The 16,927-nt window shown below is 42.4% G+C and overlaps 1 pseudogene; it reads right to left on the bottom strand.

Annotated features, from left to right (window-relative positions):
• The window catches only part of LOC119519963, a 30,079-nt pseudogene that overhangs the window by 11,362 nt on the left and 1,790 nt on the right, over positions 1–16,927 (bottom strand).

Here is a 16,927-nt window from a genome sequence, read left to right as displayed (position 1 = left end):
ATGGTTGGAGTTTGGATCAGTAGAATGAGTTTCCGATAAGGGCTGCCACTGCAGTTCTCCCTTCTCCTTCCCGGAGTTGACAGCCCCTCCTCCCACGGGACTGAGCCTGGCAGGGAGGGGCGCGGGTCCCCTGGCCGCAAAAACAGATTTCGCTGATCTCAGCAGTTCCACGTTTTCATGACTGTTGTATGAAGTATGCCCAAAGTCAGATTGCTCTGTGGTGTCCAGTCCACGCAGTTCCTGGCTTTCTACCTACTTTCCTGGAGGAGTAACTAAAACATACAGCTCACCAGTCCGCCATCTTGCCCCACCTCAAGAAGGATTTTTAAGTGAAATAAAATGCAGAACAATGCAAACAAAATGTTACTATTTGAATTAAAATAGATATCTGTATCTGCTTGTATGTATATATGAGTGCATGTATAAATATGGAATACCTCTGAAAGGAGACTCAAAAACATGATAATATTGACTGCCTATAGGCAAGGAGGGAACATAGTGTCTGGGAGACTGTAGTAGGAGATATGTTTTTTGCTGGTATAGCCTTTGGTACCTTTAAATTTTATACCATGTAAATGTATAACATAGTCAAAAATATTAAAAAATTTTTAATGAGCAAAGATAGAAAACAATTAAAGCCCCTGACTCTCCCAACGTCAGTTGTTACCAAAAGCCTCTGTCTGCTTGTTGAGGATTCACTGTCTGTATTGAGCAGTTAACATTAAACCCCAGTTGGAGCTGGGCTGAGAGAGTGCTAACCTCTAGCACCACGAGGCTTCCATGAGGGAGGGGCTCTCGGCTCTTGGCTCTCAGTGCAGGTCCGCAGTTTTATTTACAGATTTTATGCTGTGATCTCGGGCATTCCTCCCAATTCAGGTTGGTGGATGATGAATGGACAGTCACATTTGTCTCCCCGCAGTTATTCCAGGTTCTTTACTAGTTTTTTGGTCATTTATGAATTGTTCCGGGGGGGACTAACAGTCTTCCACTCCTCTCTATGCTGCCATCTTAGCTCCTCTCTCCAGATGCAGTTTTAGTTAACTAATCTAGACTGCTGAATACAAGTTTCAAGCACAGATAAACCCACAGCAAGTAGGAAAGCACCCTGAGGTCACTCCTGACAGAGAGGAGGCAGGGCTGACAGAAAAAAATACAGAGGCTTTTGGAGACAGCTGAACTTAGAATACTGGAAAATGGCTGTGTCCCAAGAAAAGGAGTACAGAGGACCAGGCACTAACTGGTTGATCAGCGAAACTGGAGGGCTGGGGACTGGCTCTGAAAAGGGGCTGCTTCTCTTTTTCCTTTTCTTTTTCTCTCAATCTAAGCAGCTCATTAGAGAAAGCGTAAACATTTTCAATTCTTAGCACTGACCCAGGCAAGGATGGAGTTAACAGAGTCTGAGAGACAAAGGAGGAATCCAAGTGTAGAAGATAATTCCCTAAAAGGTGTATCTTCCCTAAGAAAAGGGGGACGGGATCCAGCTTAAGTGGCAGCCCTGCCTCTGAGAATTCAGGCCCCAGGGCCTGGGGGAAGAAAAAAAAAATCAGAAACAACTTAAGCTTGGCTTCTGAAACCCTCAGCCCCTGGCCAGGACAGGTTCCCCAGAGAATTAAGGGGACTGCACCTCTTTACACCACTGGGGAGCTGTGGGCTGACAAGCACCACCTGCTGGTCAGGTTAGGAAAAGCACAGAGTCTAGAGGCCTCACAGGAAAGTCTCACAGTCTGCTGCATTTCATCCTCAGGAAACAAGATACTGACTGATTACACCTTCCTCCTTCCTCCTGGGCCCATGTGGTCTAGGAAAATCTGACTGGAATAATCAAGGAAACCAGATGTGTAGACAACAAAAACTTGGGAGTCACATTAGGAAAAATGACTATATGGCCCAGTCAAAGGAACAAACTTACACTTCAAATGAGATACAGGAATTGAAACAACTAATTAATCAAATCTCCTAAATCCATCCAAAAATCAAATCAATGATTTGAGGAAAGATACGGCAAAAGAGATGAAGGAGATAAAGGAGACATTGGGTGAACATAAGGAAGAACTCAAAAGTGTGAAAAAACAATTGGCAGAAATTATGGGAATGAAAGGTACAACACAAGAGATGAAAAACACAATGGAGATTTGAACAGGAAGAAGAAAAGATGCATGAATTGAAGGACAGGACATCTGAAATTCTACGCACAAAAGAAAAAGGAAAAGAATGGAAAAATATGAGCAGCATCTGAGGGAACTGAATGACAACATGAAGTGCAACAATGTACGTGACATGGGTGTCCCAGTAGGAGAAGAGGAGGGAAAGGGGGCAGAAACAATGACGGAGGAAATAAACACTGAAAATTTCCCATCTCTTATGAAAGACATTAAATTGCAGATCCAAGAAGCACAGCGTACCCCAAACAGAATAGATATGAATAGACCTACACGAAGACGCTTAATAATCAGATTATCAAATGTCAAAGACAGAGAGAATCCTGAAAGCAGCAAGAGAAAAGCAATCCATCACATACAAGGGAAGCTCAATAAGACTATGCAGATTTCTCAGTAGAAACCATGAAGGTGAGAAGGCAGTGGTATGATATATTTAAGATACTGAAAGAGAAAAACCGCCAACGAACAATTTTATATCTGGCAAAACTGTCCTTCAAATATGAGGGAGAGTTTAAAATATTTTCAGAAAACAGACAATGAGAGAGTTTGTGAAGAAGATACCTGCTCTACAGGAAATACTAAAGAGAACACTACAGACAGATAGGAAAAGACAGGAGTGAAGGGTTTAGAGCACAATTTTAGGTGATGGTAGCACAATAATGTAAGTACATTGAACAAAGATGACTGTGAATAAGGTTGAAAGAGGAAGGTTAGGGGCATATGGGACACTAGAACGAAAGACAGACGATAAAGACCAGGACTGTATAACTTACTGAAACCTAGAGCAGTCAATGATTGTGATGAAATGTACAAATACGTTTTTCTGAGGGAGAATAAATGAATGTCTACTTTGCAAGGTGGTAAAATGGGATGGTATTGGGGAAAAAATACAATCAATGCAAACTAGAGTCTACAGATAAGAGTAACATTGTTATTATGGTCCCTTTAATGTAACAAAGGCAATATACCAAAGCTAAATGCCTATAAGAGGGGGATAGAAGGGAGGTGTATGGGATTCGTGGCATTGGTGGTGTTGTCTGACTTTTTTATGGTATTTTATTTTAATTTTATCTTTTCAGCTGTCATTTTTTTCTTTCTTTTTTTTGTCTTTCTACTTTTTTTGCCTCTTCCTCTTTCTTTGTAGAAGAAATGCAAATGTCCTTATATAGTTAATGGTAATGAGTGCATAACTATGTGATTATACAGGGAACCACTGATTGTTTACTTAAGATGGAAAGTATGGTGTGTGAATAAAACTGTCTAAAAATAAACAGAGGAAAACAAGTGCTATACAAAATGTGGAGAAAGGGATGTACCTAACCACCATTGGTGGGGAAGTAGAATGGTGCAGCCCATCTGGAGGGCAGTGTGGTGCTTCCACAGGAAGCTAAGCGTGGGGTTGCCATATGGTCCTGCAACTCAGTTATTGGGTATTTACTTGGAAGAACGGAAAAGAGGGACATGAATGGACATCGGCACAGTGGGGTTTATGGTGTCAATATTCATGATTTCTAGTGGATGGAGGTGGCCTTAGGGTACATCGACTGATGAACAGAATGGCAAACTGTGATGTATATATACAATGGAGTACTGAGCTGCAACAAGGAGTGAAATTGGGAGGTGAATGGACAGAGGACAGTATGTTGGGTGAAGTAAACCAGAAATGAAAAGACAAACATTATAATGCCTCACTAATACAGACTAACTATAATGTGCAAACGCTGAGACCTGAGCCTGAGAGCATAGGTTAGTGAGGAAAGGCTTATTGTAAAGGTTCCTAGATTGTAAGCTCTTACAGCAGTTATACCTATTCTTGAGTTGTAATGGTGATTTCTAAATGTTAGCTTCCAAGGTCCCTGATCGAGGTGAGAATCCTTGTACTTCACCTATGTGGCTTTCAGAATTCTAAATATTCTATGTCCTTCTTTTAGATAATAAACTCTATGAAAGGAAAATCTATGATGTTTGAATCATTTCTGTATTCCCAATATTTAGCACATTGTTAACACATAATAAGTCCTTAACAAATTGCATTAAATTAATGAATGAGCATGGAAAAAAAAAAAACACATGAGATACCACTTCATATCCACTACAATGGCTATTATCAAAAAATGGAAAGTAACAAATATTGACAAGGATGTGGAAAAATAGGAGCTGTACTGGTTTGTATATATTATGCCCCCCAGAAAAAGCCATGTTGTTTGATGCAGTCTTGTGGGGGCAGACATATTAGTGGGGATTAAGTTGGAACGTTTGAATTAGGTGGTTTCCATGGAAATGTGCCCCACCCAACTGTGGGTGATAACTCTGATTTGGATAATTTCCATGAAGGTGTGGCCCCACCCATTCAGCATGGGCCTTGATTGGTTTGCTGGAGCACTATACAGGCTCAGACAGAAGGGGCGAGCTTTGCTACAGCCAAGAGCGACACTTTGAAGAATGCACATCAGCTGAGAGATGAGCTGACGCTTACAGAGACATTTTGGAGACGGCCTTTGAAAGCAGAATTTTTTGCTCCAGAGAAGCTAAGAGAGGACAAATGCCCAAAGAGCAACTGAGAGTGACATTTTGGAGAGAAGCTGAAGCCTAGAGAGGAATGTCCTGGGAGAAAACCATTTTGAAACCAGAACTCCAGAGCAGACACCAGCCACGTGCCTTCCCAGCTAACAGAGGTTTTCCGGACACCACTGGCCATCCTCCAGTGAAGGTACCCAATTGTTGATGCGTTACCTAGGACACTTCGTGGTCTTAAGACTGTAGCTGTGTAACCAAATAAACCCCCTTTTATAAAAGCCAATCCATCTCTGGTGTTTTGCATTCCAGCAGCATCAGCAAACTAGAAGAGGAGCCTTAGTACATTATTGGTGGTAATGAAAAAATGGTGCAGTCCCATGTGGAAAACAGTTTGGTGGCTCCTCAAAAAATTAAACATAGAACTACCATATGACCCAGCAATCCACTTCTAGGTATATATTCAGAAGAACTGAAAGCAGAGACTCAGACAGATATTTGTACACCAATGTTCATAGCAGAATTGTTCACAATTGTCCAAAGATGGAGCAACCCAATGTCCATCAATACATAAATGGATAAACAAAATGTAATATACACATACAATGGAATATTACTCAGCCCTAAGAAGGAATGATGTTTTGATATATGCCATTACATAACCGAACCCTGAAAACATCATATTGAGTGAAATAAGTAGAATATGCAAATTCAGAGACAGAAAGTACAGTACAGGTTACCAGGGGCAAGGAAGAAGGGGGAATGGGAATGCATAATGATGTGAGGTTTCTATTTGGGACGATGGGAAAGTTCTGATAATAGATGGGGTGAAAGTAGTACAACATTATGAACATGATTAAACTCACTGAACTGTATGCTTGGGAGTGGTTAAGATGGGAATTTTTCTTTTAATTAGAGAAGTTGTGAGTTTACAAAATAATCATGTATAAAATACAGGATTCCCATAAACTAGCCCACCACCACTTTTCACTGGTTTCGAACATCTGTCACTATTAATGATAGCACTTTTTAAAATAAATCATATTATTCTTTAATAGTAATTACTTTTGTTACAATTGATACAAGATTTTTAAAATAGTTCTATCACCCATTATTTAGATTAGGTGGTTTTTCCCCACAGACCACCCTATTATTACCACCTTGTGTTAGTATCGTACATATTACAATTCATGAAAGAATATTCTTATAATTGTACCATCAGCTATAGTCCATTGGCACAAAAGGGCTCAATGTGTTGTAAAGGTCTATGTTTTATCTTTTAATTTTTATTCCAGTAATATGTACATCCTAAAGTTTCCTCTTTTAACCACATTCGCCTGTACACTTCAGGGCCGTTGATTATACTCACAGTAATGTGCTACCATCACCACCATCCATTTCCAAATCGTTATCATCAGCCTAAATAGAAATTCTACACAAGTTAAGCATCACCTCCATGTTCTCTAAGTCCAATCTATTTCCTGGTAACATATATTCTAGATTCTAACTCTGAGTTTGCTTATTATAATTAGTTTTTATCAATGAGATCATCCAATATTTGTTCTTTTGTGTCTGGGTTATTTCATTCAACATAATGTCCTCAAGGTTCATCCATGTTGTCACATGCATCAGGACTTCATTCCTTTTTACAGCTAAATATATCTCAATTGCATCTTATGCATATACCACATTCTGTTTATGCATTTATCAGTTGATGGACACTTCGGTTGCATCCATCTTCTGGCAACTGTGAATGATGCCACTATAAATACTGGTGTGCAAATATCTATTTGAGTCCCTGCTTTCAATTCTTCTGGGTATATACCTAGTAATGGGATTGCCAGATCATATGATAATTCTATACTTAGCTTCCCGAGGAATTGCCCAACTATCTGCCACAGCAGTTGCACTACTTTAGTTCCCACCAGCAATGAATTAGTGTTCCTATTTCTCCACATCCTCTCCAACACTTGTAGTTTTGTTTTTTTAAGAGTGGCCACTCTAATGTAGGTGTGAAATGATATCTCATTGTGGTTTTGATTTGCATTTCCCTAATAGCTAGTGATGTTGAGCATCTTTTCATGGATTTCTATTTCCTCTTTGGAGAAATGTCTATTCAAGTCTTTTGCCCATTTTTAAATTGGGTTGTCTTTTTACTTTTGAGTAGTAGTATTACTTTATATATTCTGGATATTGAACCCTTATCAGATATGTGGTTTCCAAATATTTTCTGGACACAAGAAATTTTCTTTTAAATTTTTTCTTAACTTTTTATTTTGAAAAAATTTCAAATTTATAGGACAGTTGTAAAATAATTCAAAACCCATACAGAGAATTCCAACATACCTTACAGACATCCGGATTTACCAATATAACATCTAAGATGGCAAATTTTGTGTTGTATATGTTCCCACAATTTAAAAAATATAGTGACTTAAGAGACTATTACAATGAAATGCAATACATGATCCCGGACTAGATCTAACAATTGAGGAGAAAACTGCCAAAAAGGACATTATTGAAACTAGAATACAGACTGTAAGCTAAGCTTTATATCAATGTTAAATTTCTTGAGCTTAGTAACTGTACTTTACAGGTGTTTACATAAGTGAATATCGTTGTTCTTAGGAAATATGCATGGAAATATTAAGTATTCAAGGAACATGATATATACAACCTACTCAAATGTTTAGAACATATATAAATAGAAAGACAGGCAGGTAGGTAGGTACAGAGATGGATGGGTAGATGGACAGAATAATACAGCAAAATGTTAAAAGTTGGTGGATCTGGGTATCTGGGTTGGGGATATGTTAGAGTTTTCTTCATGGGTTTTGTATTATTTTTGCAACTGTCCTATAAATTTGAAATTATTTCAAAATTTATAGTTTAGGGGAAAAAATAGGACAAATACATGTCCAGGTAAGAGAGGCTGGCAACTTAGACAAGGGTTATGGGAATGATAGCTTATCAAGAGATTTAGGAGGGGGAAGCCATGAAACTTGGTGGCTGACTGTGTACAGGATCCTGGATACTAATTAAGGCAAAGGAAGAGTCAGGGATGCCCATATCTACAACTCAGTAGCTAGATCGTGAGGCCCATTCTCTGAGCTAGAACCAGGGCTGAGAAAGCTGTTCAAGAGAGCATTCTTCCTTCTTGGTAAAGGATGTATCAGGCCAGGAATCCAAGGGGCCCACATGAAGTGAGTGAACAACCCACATCTCACCACCGTAACCACTAGACTTTGTGGGAGCCAGGAGGAAGGGATTTACCACTTCCCAGAGCCCTGGGTAGAAGAAAGGGTTGCCATGAAGAAAGGGGACAGGTACCTTATACATGGTGGTTTTATTTTCCATGGTGTCTGCTATTTTCATCATTGGAGAATGGAGCCACTTGATCTCCATTTCGAGTGGATCCGAGTCACCCGACAGCTCATCAGATTCTCCAGTGGCCAAACCTTTAACACAACCAACACGACTGTCAGGGCCCTGGCTCCTCCCTGCTGCCAGCCCCATGTCAGGCCTCAGTAGAGAGGACATGTGGACACTGCCCAGGGGAGTAGGGAGAGAGTGCTTCTTCAAAATTTCTGCTGGGAACATGACAAAGGATTAAACATGGGTTTTGCAGTAGGGCAAACCAGGGTTCACATCCCACTCCTCTGGAAACTTCCCCCTAAGCCTCAGCTTACTCTTGTGGAAAATGGGAATGCCACAAGCCACACCACCCAGAGGTGCTATGAGTCATAGCAGAGGATTCCTGTAAAGCACTGGCCAGAGATGGTGCTCACTAAATGGGAACCACTGGGATTCCCTCCCCAGGATTGGGACTCTCTCCTCCTCTCTCTATCCCCTGCTTGGAGCTATTCTCTACTGCAACCCTCAGATGTACTCACTGCCCTGTGTCCACACTATCTTCATGCCTGCTTCCACAACTCTGCCCCCAGCACCTTCCCTGGGCCTTCTAATCCCTACTCACCCTTCAAGAGCCAGCATTAGGACCAACTCCTCCAGGAAACTCTCACCACTAACCTCTCCCTTGCCCTCTTTTCAACTTCCCAGACCTCAATATTTTGCCAAAGTGCCACTCTTGCCCTCACATACAGCTAGAGTCATGCATCATCATAAGAGCATGAGCTCTAATCGCTCCCAAATGCCCATTTGATAGAAGAGGAAACCAAAGTTCAAAAAGAGGACTGCTCTCTCTCTAAGCCACCTTGGCAGGTGATCTCACTGCCCTCCCCTCCTACTTGGGACCTGACTCCCAGAGGTGTAAATCTCTCTGGCAATGCAGGACATGACTCCCGCGGATGAATCTGGACCCAGCATCATGGGATTGAGAACATCTTCTTGACCAAAAAGGGGATGCAAAAGGAAATGAAATAAAGCTTCAGTAACTGAGAAATTTCAGATGGAGTTGAGAGGTCACTCTGGTGGACATTCTTATGCACTATATAGATAATACCTTTTTGGTTTTATTGTATTGGACTAGCTAGAAGTAAATACCTGAAAATACCAAAATCCAATCCAGTAGCCTTGACTCTTGAAGATGGCTGTGTAACAATATAGATAAAAGGGGTGACTGTGATTGTGAAAACTTTGTGGATCACACTCCCTTTATCCAGTGTTTAAAAGTACAGACTGTCTGGATTCAAATCCAAGCATTTTTCTTATTAGCTGTGTGATCCTGGGCCTGTTACTTAACTTCTTCATGTCTCAATTATGTCATCTGTAAAACATGGACAATAGCATCTACCTGATAAGGTAGTTGTGGGGATTCATTTATTATGTAAATGGATGAGTAGAAAAATGGGGACAAAAACTAAATGAAAAATAGGGCGGGATGGGGGGGATGATTTGGGTATTCTTTTTTACTTTTACTTTCTATTCTTATTCTGTTTCTTTCTGGTGTAAGGAAAATGTTCAAAAAATAGATTGGGATGATGAATGCACAACTATATGATGGTACTGTGAACAGTCGACAGTACACCATGGATGACTGTATGGTATGTGAGTATGTCTCAATAAAACCAAATTTAAAGAAAACTGTAAATGAAGGAAATATTTCTGTTTATATATGTGTATATATATATATATATATATATATAGGCTGACTTGTCTGAAGTCATCTGAGGAATAAAGTATGAAGTAGTAAGTCATCTTCATTTTTAATCCAAAGACACTAAAAGTCCCAGAAAAAGAAAGCTACCAGCCCTCAAGAGAACAGAGAAGCTAGAAGCCAGGCCAGCCATGGCTTTTTCACACTACCCCTGATTGTCCACAGACAGGCCCACAGAGCACTAGGCTTTCTTTGGCAGGGTAGAGAAGGAAGCAACAGTGACACAGGCAAGTACCACAGAAGGTAGTGTCTGAGAAAGGTTTCTTCAGAAACTTCCTACCAGAGTTTCTGGAAGTCAGACTTCTGTAGCCAAGCAAATAATCATCTCAATAACAGCCAAAATTTAGTAAGCATTTATTATATGTCAGGCACTAAGTAGATTTTATATAATAAATGAATCCCCACAACTACCCTATCAGGTAGATGCTATTGTCCATGTTTTACAGATGACATAATTGAGACATGGAGAAGTTAAGTAACAGGCCCAGGATCACACAGCTAATAAGAAAAAATGCTTGGATTTGAATCCAGGCAATCTGTACTTTTAACCACTTAGCTACTCTGTGCTGGGAGAGTCTTCTCCAGACTGGTTCATATGCCACCTCTACCTGCTACTGACAACATGCCTTCAGGCACATATCATCTTTCTGTCACTCAGATTCTTCATCTGCCAGTGGGGGCGAGAATGAAAATCCAGGACTGGATATGAAATACAGTTGTGGAAAAGCCTAAGGCAACATTAAAGAAAGGTTTCTGAGGGGAGTATCTCAGTCTATTCAAGGTCCCAAGAGACAGGGGAATAGACCCTCGCATTTCCCGAGCACCGCACTCTGAACCAGGTACTTTGCTGATTTCTTTCATATCTACCAAAACTCACAACCACCTACCATGATCCAGATTAGAATTCTTCATCTTGCAAGAGAATTAATTAAGCTTAGATCTGGTTAAACAACTTGTCCAAATCAAAGTAGGGCCAGGGAAGGGGAGGTCAAATGTGGGATGTGTTGTCAGGTCTATAAGGCTCCAATAGACAAGACAAAGTGCTGGGTAAGCCAGTTCACCCATCTCCACTTACATTCCATGGTGTCTTCATTAGCCTGCTTGGTATCCTCAATGTCGAATACCTCAGTCATCTCCTTAACAATCTCAGCACTGAGATGGGCAGGCAGAGTATGGGTGGGTGGTGGCGGGTCTATAGAAGCTGATCTTCCCACTGCATTGGGAAGTGAGGGGTGAGGTTAGTAGTAATGACGTTAAGAGAACAAATGACCACTTATGAGAGAGAAAGAGTACCCAAGTCAGAAAGGGTGAGAGAAAACAAGGAAAACCCAGTGGTCTCTGAACAATAAGAGACTGGGTTGCCAGGTAATCAATGGGCATGAATATCAGAGCAGGGCATGACCTGGAGCCTTGTTCTTCCCTACCCTGGGACCTAGGACATCAGGTTTCCCCCACTGGCTGCAATGAACACAGATGAGCCCTTTTATGGCACCAAACTTCCCTTACCCTTAAACACCCTCCTTACTTCACCCAGTCAGCCAAGACAGCTTTGGCTGCCTGCTCCTGACTGTAAATGCCTCCCTTCGTCTTCTTCCCCAACCGGTGGGCCACTGCAGTCAGAAAGTGCTCAGTGGTCTGGAACTCAGAGATGCCGTAATAGTTGGAAATCTGATAAAGAGAGGAAGGAGAAAAGTCATAAGGAAGAATGTAGGCCTGCTGGAATGGGGCAAGACATCAACAAGGGGCCCTGCATACCTCCTCTAGGTTACAGCGCTGCAGGATGGTCTCCACTGGGGTCACTGGGTCTGCCAGCTGCTGTACATGGATGCAGTTGTGCAGGATGGTGCCTACCTCTGAGTTGGGTCCTGGGACAATACTTGGAGCATCCAGCAGCCTGATGAACTTGTCCAGGTAGACCTCCTGCATGAATCTGGAGCCAGAGAGAGATAAGACAGGAAGCAGGACATTCACAAGCCTGGATGTGTCTGGCATCCTCTAGGCCCCAGTCACTGGTTTTGGCTTGGGTGGTGGGTTGGGGGATGGGTGGAGGAGAGGGGGAGGGTGTCTTACAGATAGAGGTAGAAAGCAATAGGGCCAGGGCACTGAAGGCCTGCAGACCCAGAACTGATTCTAATCCAGCCTCCACCACTGAGGATTGGAGCTGCAGGACCTTGGGCAAGCTTCTAATTCTGAGTCACAGTAGCTTTGCCTAGGAAATCAAGCTTATTATAGCCTAATCTCGCACAGTTGTTAGGAGGCTTCAGGAGCTGATGTGGAAAATGGCCACGTGGGTCCTCTGGCCCACATCGAGGATGTGCCAAGTGAATGAGGGCTGTGAGGCTGGTCCAGCTGAGGAAAGGGGACAAGGGCTGAAGGCATGGAAGTTGGAAGGAATGGTTGGGAAAGGGAGTTGTACAGAGGAGGAGCAGACAGGTGCTTACTTGGTGATCCCAGGAACGGCTTCCACACTGCATGCATGGCTGCGCTTCAGGCTATTGATCAGGCTGCTCTTCCCAACATTGGGAAGGCCTACAAAGTAGCAGTAGGTGGCTCAGGGCAGGAAAGTCACTCAGGAACATTCAGACCAGGCTGTGTGAAGGAGGCCCATGCAGGGGCAGTGACCAGGCCACGAGGGAGCCAAAAACAAAGCCTGCCCTCTTGCTTTCCCACCCCAAGCCCTGACCAAGTCCCTACATAACTGTTATACACCTCCCCTCCATTTGTGAGCATGTTGAACAGACGAGACCCTCTCTCTAGAAGTGACACCCACCCCCACCCATGACCAGCATGGGAAAGGTACTCAATGGCAAGCCTCTGTGATATAGTCCAACAAAGAGTAGACAGACATCAGGAACTACCTGTGATGTGTAATTGCCTGGGAGGCAGTGGGGATCACCTCCTGATGCCAGTCTCTGTGTAACTGTCTTGTCTGCGGTGCATGTTTTTTGCTTGTCTAGGCATCTGTGAGCACCTCTTGGCCTGTGTAAGTCTTTATGTATTTCTCCCTCTAACTGGGTCTCTCATTCTCACCAGCCTCTTCTCTGTGTGCCAGAATTTACATGTGTATCACTCTCACATATGTGCCTATATGCACCCCTTCAGTGTGGAAGTATCTATCCGTACATCTCTTTCTCAATGTGTCTCTTGGTTTCTCGGTCATTCTCATGCTATATATCACTGCTCTTTCCTTTTTGTCACTCTCCTATTCCATCATTTTCTTTATCATATCTTTCATCTCTGTGTCTGTGTAAGCATCTCTTTTTCTGTCAGTTTGTCTTGGTTTCTCATTTTGACCACTGTCCCCCACACCCAACCCCCACCCCATCAATTCTGATTATCTCTTTGTAACTCTCTCATGTCAATTCCTCTCAGTCTCTTTCTGTACATTGTTTTTCTCTTGCTGGGTTTGTCTCTTTATATGTATGGTCCCTCTCTATGTGTTTTTACTGTGTCTATCTGTCTCTCTCTCCCTATTTGTCTCCCTAACCCTCTCTCTCTCTATATATATATCTGTTTTCTTCTCTGTTTATACACATGTACATATGTGTGCATGTGTTTATGTATGTATGTATGTGTTCTATTTGTCTATCTCTGTTACTCTGCATACATGATTGTGTCTAAGGGTTGTAGTGTATCTAGACACGTGTGTGTCTCTCTGTGGCTATATATGCCTTAAAGGGGCAGAACTGTTGTGTGGGTACATGAGAAGGCTTAGTCCACAAGTGTTTTGCCTCTGGGTCTACCTACATCTCTGTGTCTCTAGATGTATTTCCTCTGGGTCTGTATACGTCTCCACGTGTGTGTATACATATAAGTGTGACTGTGTGTTTGTGGATCTGTATGTGTGCTTAGGTTTATGTGTATGTGCTCCTCTGTGTCTACATCTGCTCCTGCCTGTTTTCTATGTGTATCTGTCTCTTAATCTTTCTCTTTATTCCTGCGTAGATATATCTCTCTGGTTTTCTTTGGGTATGCATATCTAAATTTCTAGATACATTGGGTGTCTCTTAAGTACCTCCTATGTCTTTCTCTACGCATGTCTCTGTGCCATGTGTCTGTTTCTATCGCCCTTTCAGGGTTTCTTCTGATTATATCTTCAGTTCTCTGCATGCCCTGTCATTTAGACTTGTCCCCCTTTTCTACTCCCCACCAACCCTGCCATTTGGCTTTCCAGTTCTTTCACTGTCTTCCCCTGATTCTACCAAGGTATGTGTACCTATACCTTTTTCTCAGGAGTATAGCTTTCCCTCCAACATCTTTCTCTCTTGGCCTCACTTCCCTTCCCTGATAATGTATTTCTGCTCTCCCAATTTCCCTCCTCCCTTCCCCTTGCCCCTCACCCCCCATACCCAGGGTTTCAGATGAGCCCACGTTTAAGTCTTAGCTCTGCCTACTCTTGTACAGGGCTGAGCCCCAGAAGTCCTTTTCCCTTCTCTGGGTCTCAGTGTTCTAGGCTGTAAAAGGGAGATGCTCACCCCTCCCTCCCACAGCTCTGGTAGGATGAGATGATACCAACTCCAAGGTTGGCACTGCGCATAGGTCCATGGTATTAACACCCAATACATGGTGGTGATTCTGAGTATTCCTTACTACTCCTACCAATCCAAATTACAAACCACAGAAACCCTTCCTGAACCACTGCCCTATTCCCTAAAAGGGCAATGAAAAGTTCCCAGGATCCCTTTCCCCAATGAAGTGCCTGCCAAGGAAGGACCTGGGTCCCACAACCAACCCCAGGCCTTACCCACGACCCCCACACGGATATGGCTGCACACTTCACTGAGGCGGGGCAACAGTTTCCCAGAACCCTCATGAGGTTTTCAGCTCCAAAACAGGCCCTTGCTTTTCAGCAGTGACTCAGACGCCTGTTCCACTGGCAAACTGCAACAGTACTGGAAAATGAAAGACATTACAGAAGAGGTTATACAAGAGGTCTGAGCCCAGATTTCCAAGTTGTCCCATGGTACTCAAGAACTTGCGGAGGCTTCCTGTGGTCACTGAGATTCCTCAGCCCAGAAATGGAGGGCTTCTCACACAAAGCCCTGAGTAGCCTGACATTTCCATGATCCCCTTGGATACTCGCAGGCCCCTTTTTTCTTTTGTCTTCAAGTCTCCAGCACTCTTTGTCTCCACCTCTGCCTTGACACATGTCCTCCTGTCTCCCACAGCAGAATCAGTATGGTACCATCACATTTAGACAGGCCAGGTTTATGTTCCATCTCTGCCTCTCACAGGACTATGCCAGGCAAAGCCTGATTCCCTTTTCTGGGCCTCAGTGCCCTCATCTGTGCAAAGAGGATGCCCGCCCTCTCTGAATGTGAAGGGATGAGATGGTGCCTGGCCCTCATCCTACCTTCCCTTAATTCCTCAAACAAGACAAGGCTGTTCTAGCCTCAATCTCTGGGTCTATCTCCTCTGCCCAGAATGCCCTCATTCTTCTTATCTTCCATTACTTACTAAACATAATACTGTTTCTATATCACCTAAGTATGCATCAATAAAAAACAGGCAATACACACACACACCCACACACCCTTAAACAGAATACAAATGGAACGGTTAAAACAAGCACAGAATGGGGGACAACTTCTGGTCAACAAGATGACAGTGTAAGACACTCCAGGGTGCAATCCAGGGTAAATCTGTGAACAACTAGCAAAAACTAGCAGAGCCATCTTCCTTAAAACTCTAGAAACAGTTACAGTGTTTGCAGTAATTGGGCGGGTACCAAATCAAAGAATACACAGCTTTAAAAACAATGCGAGAAGCTCAAGTAGCCCTTGCTAACCATACCCCCACCCACTCCCCAGCACAGGGTGGGACAAGCCGGCACTCCCATTGTGGGTCCCCTGGTCCTGTTTCAGAAGGGGTCAAGTAAATACTTTGCACATTCTGAGGTGCCTGTTAATCAGGTGACAGCATGAAAGAATAAACCATGACACTCACCTTTGGCTTACCCTCCCATACCCTTGCCCTGCAAGCAGAAGCAACTTGCAGACTGCTAAAGCAGGGTAAGAAACAATTAAGTTAAAGCAGCTTGAGGCAAAGGATTACCAACTTTAATCCTTACAAAAGAGCACCTGGAGGGGAAAGAAAATGTATTTCATAGGGAGTAGGGGGAGCATTCAAATTCCTGTAATTGGGGGAATTCCTATAGAAGTCCAGGACAAGACAGAGGATCAGAAAAGACAGCGAGGAACTCTGTGCTTCACTTTCACCTCAGGCTACATTCTGGATAGAAGGGCTACATTCTGGGAGCACCATTCAATGCACAACCAATTTGCAAACGACAGAGAAAGGTTTTTTTTGCATTGGTTTGTGTGTTTTTGTTAGCTCTTGGCACACAAGTAAATTGCTGTCATATCACTAGCTGGATATGAGCTTAAGGAACAAACAGCTCAGGGACTAATCCAACAGTTAAAATTGTAAAATATTAAAATGTACACTGTGCAACAAACAATTACAGGACAGAGAAACAAGAAATGACGGCCCATCCAAAGAAAGAAGAAAACAATTCAGAAAACCATCAGTGAAGAAGATCATACGTTGGACATACCAAAGACTTTTAAAAAACAAAAAAAGAACTTCACTACACTCAAGGAGTTTGGAAAACTGAAACAAAGAACTAAAGGATATCAGGAAAGAGATGAATAAACAAAGTGAGAATCTCAATAAAGAGACAGAATTTTAAAAAAGGAACGACAGAAACAATGGAATGAAGACTATAATAGCTGAAATGAAAATTCTCTAAAGGGTTTCAACAACAGATTGAATAGGCAGAAGAGAAAATCACTGAACATGAAGACAAGAAAACTGAAATGGTTCAGGCTGAGAAGAAAGAACAAAGAATGACAAAAAGTGAACCGAGCTTAGAGACCTGTGGGACACCTGCAAGCATATCAATATATGCATTATGAGAATTTCAGAAGGAGAAGAAGAGAGAAGGGCAGAGAAATATTCAAAGAAATAATGGTAGAAAATTTCTGAAATTTAATGCGACAAGAATATACACATTCAAGAAGACCAAAACTCCAAAGAGGATAAATTTGAAGAAACTAAGCCCAAACACATGGCAGTCAAACTGTCAAATGGCAAGTACAAAGAGAGAGTTCTCAAAGTTGCAAAGAAAAAAAAAAAA

This window comes from Choloepus didactylus, chromosome 24 (genome assembly GCF_015220235.1).
Source record: "Choloepus didactylus isolate mChoDid1 chromosome 24, mChoDid1.pri, whole genome shotgun sequence".
NCBI classification, from domain to species: domain Eukaryota; kingdom Metazoa; phylum Chordata; class Mammalia; order Pilosa; family Megalonychidae; genus Choloepus; species Choloepus didactylus.
This window is presented reverse-complemented; position numbering and strand designations above follow the sequence as displayed.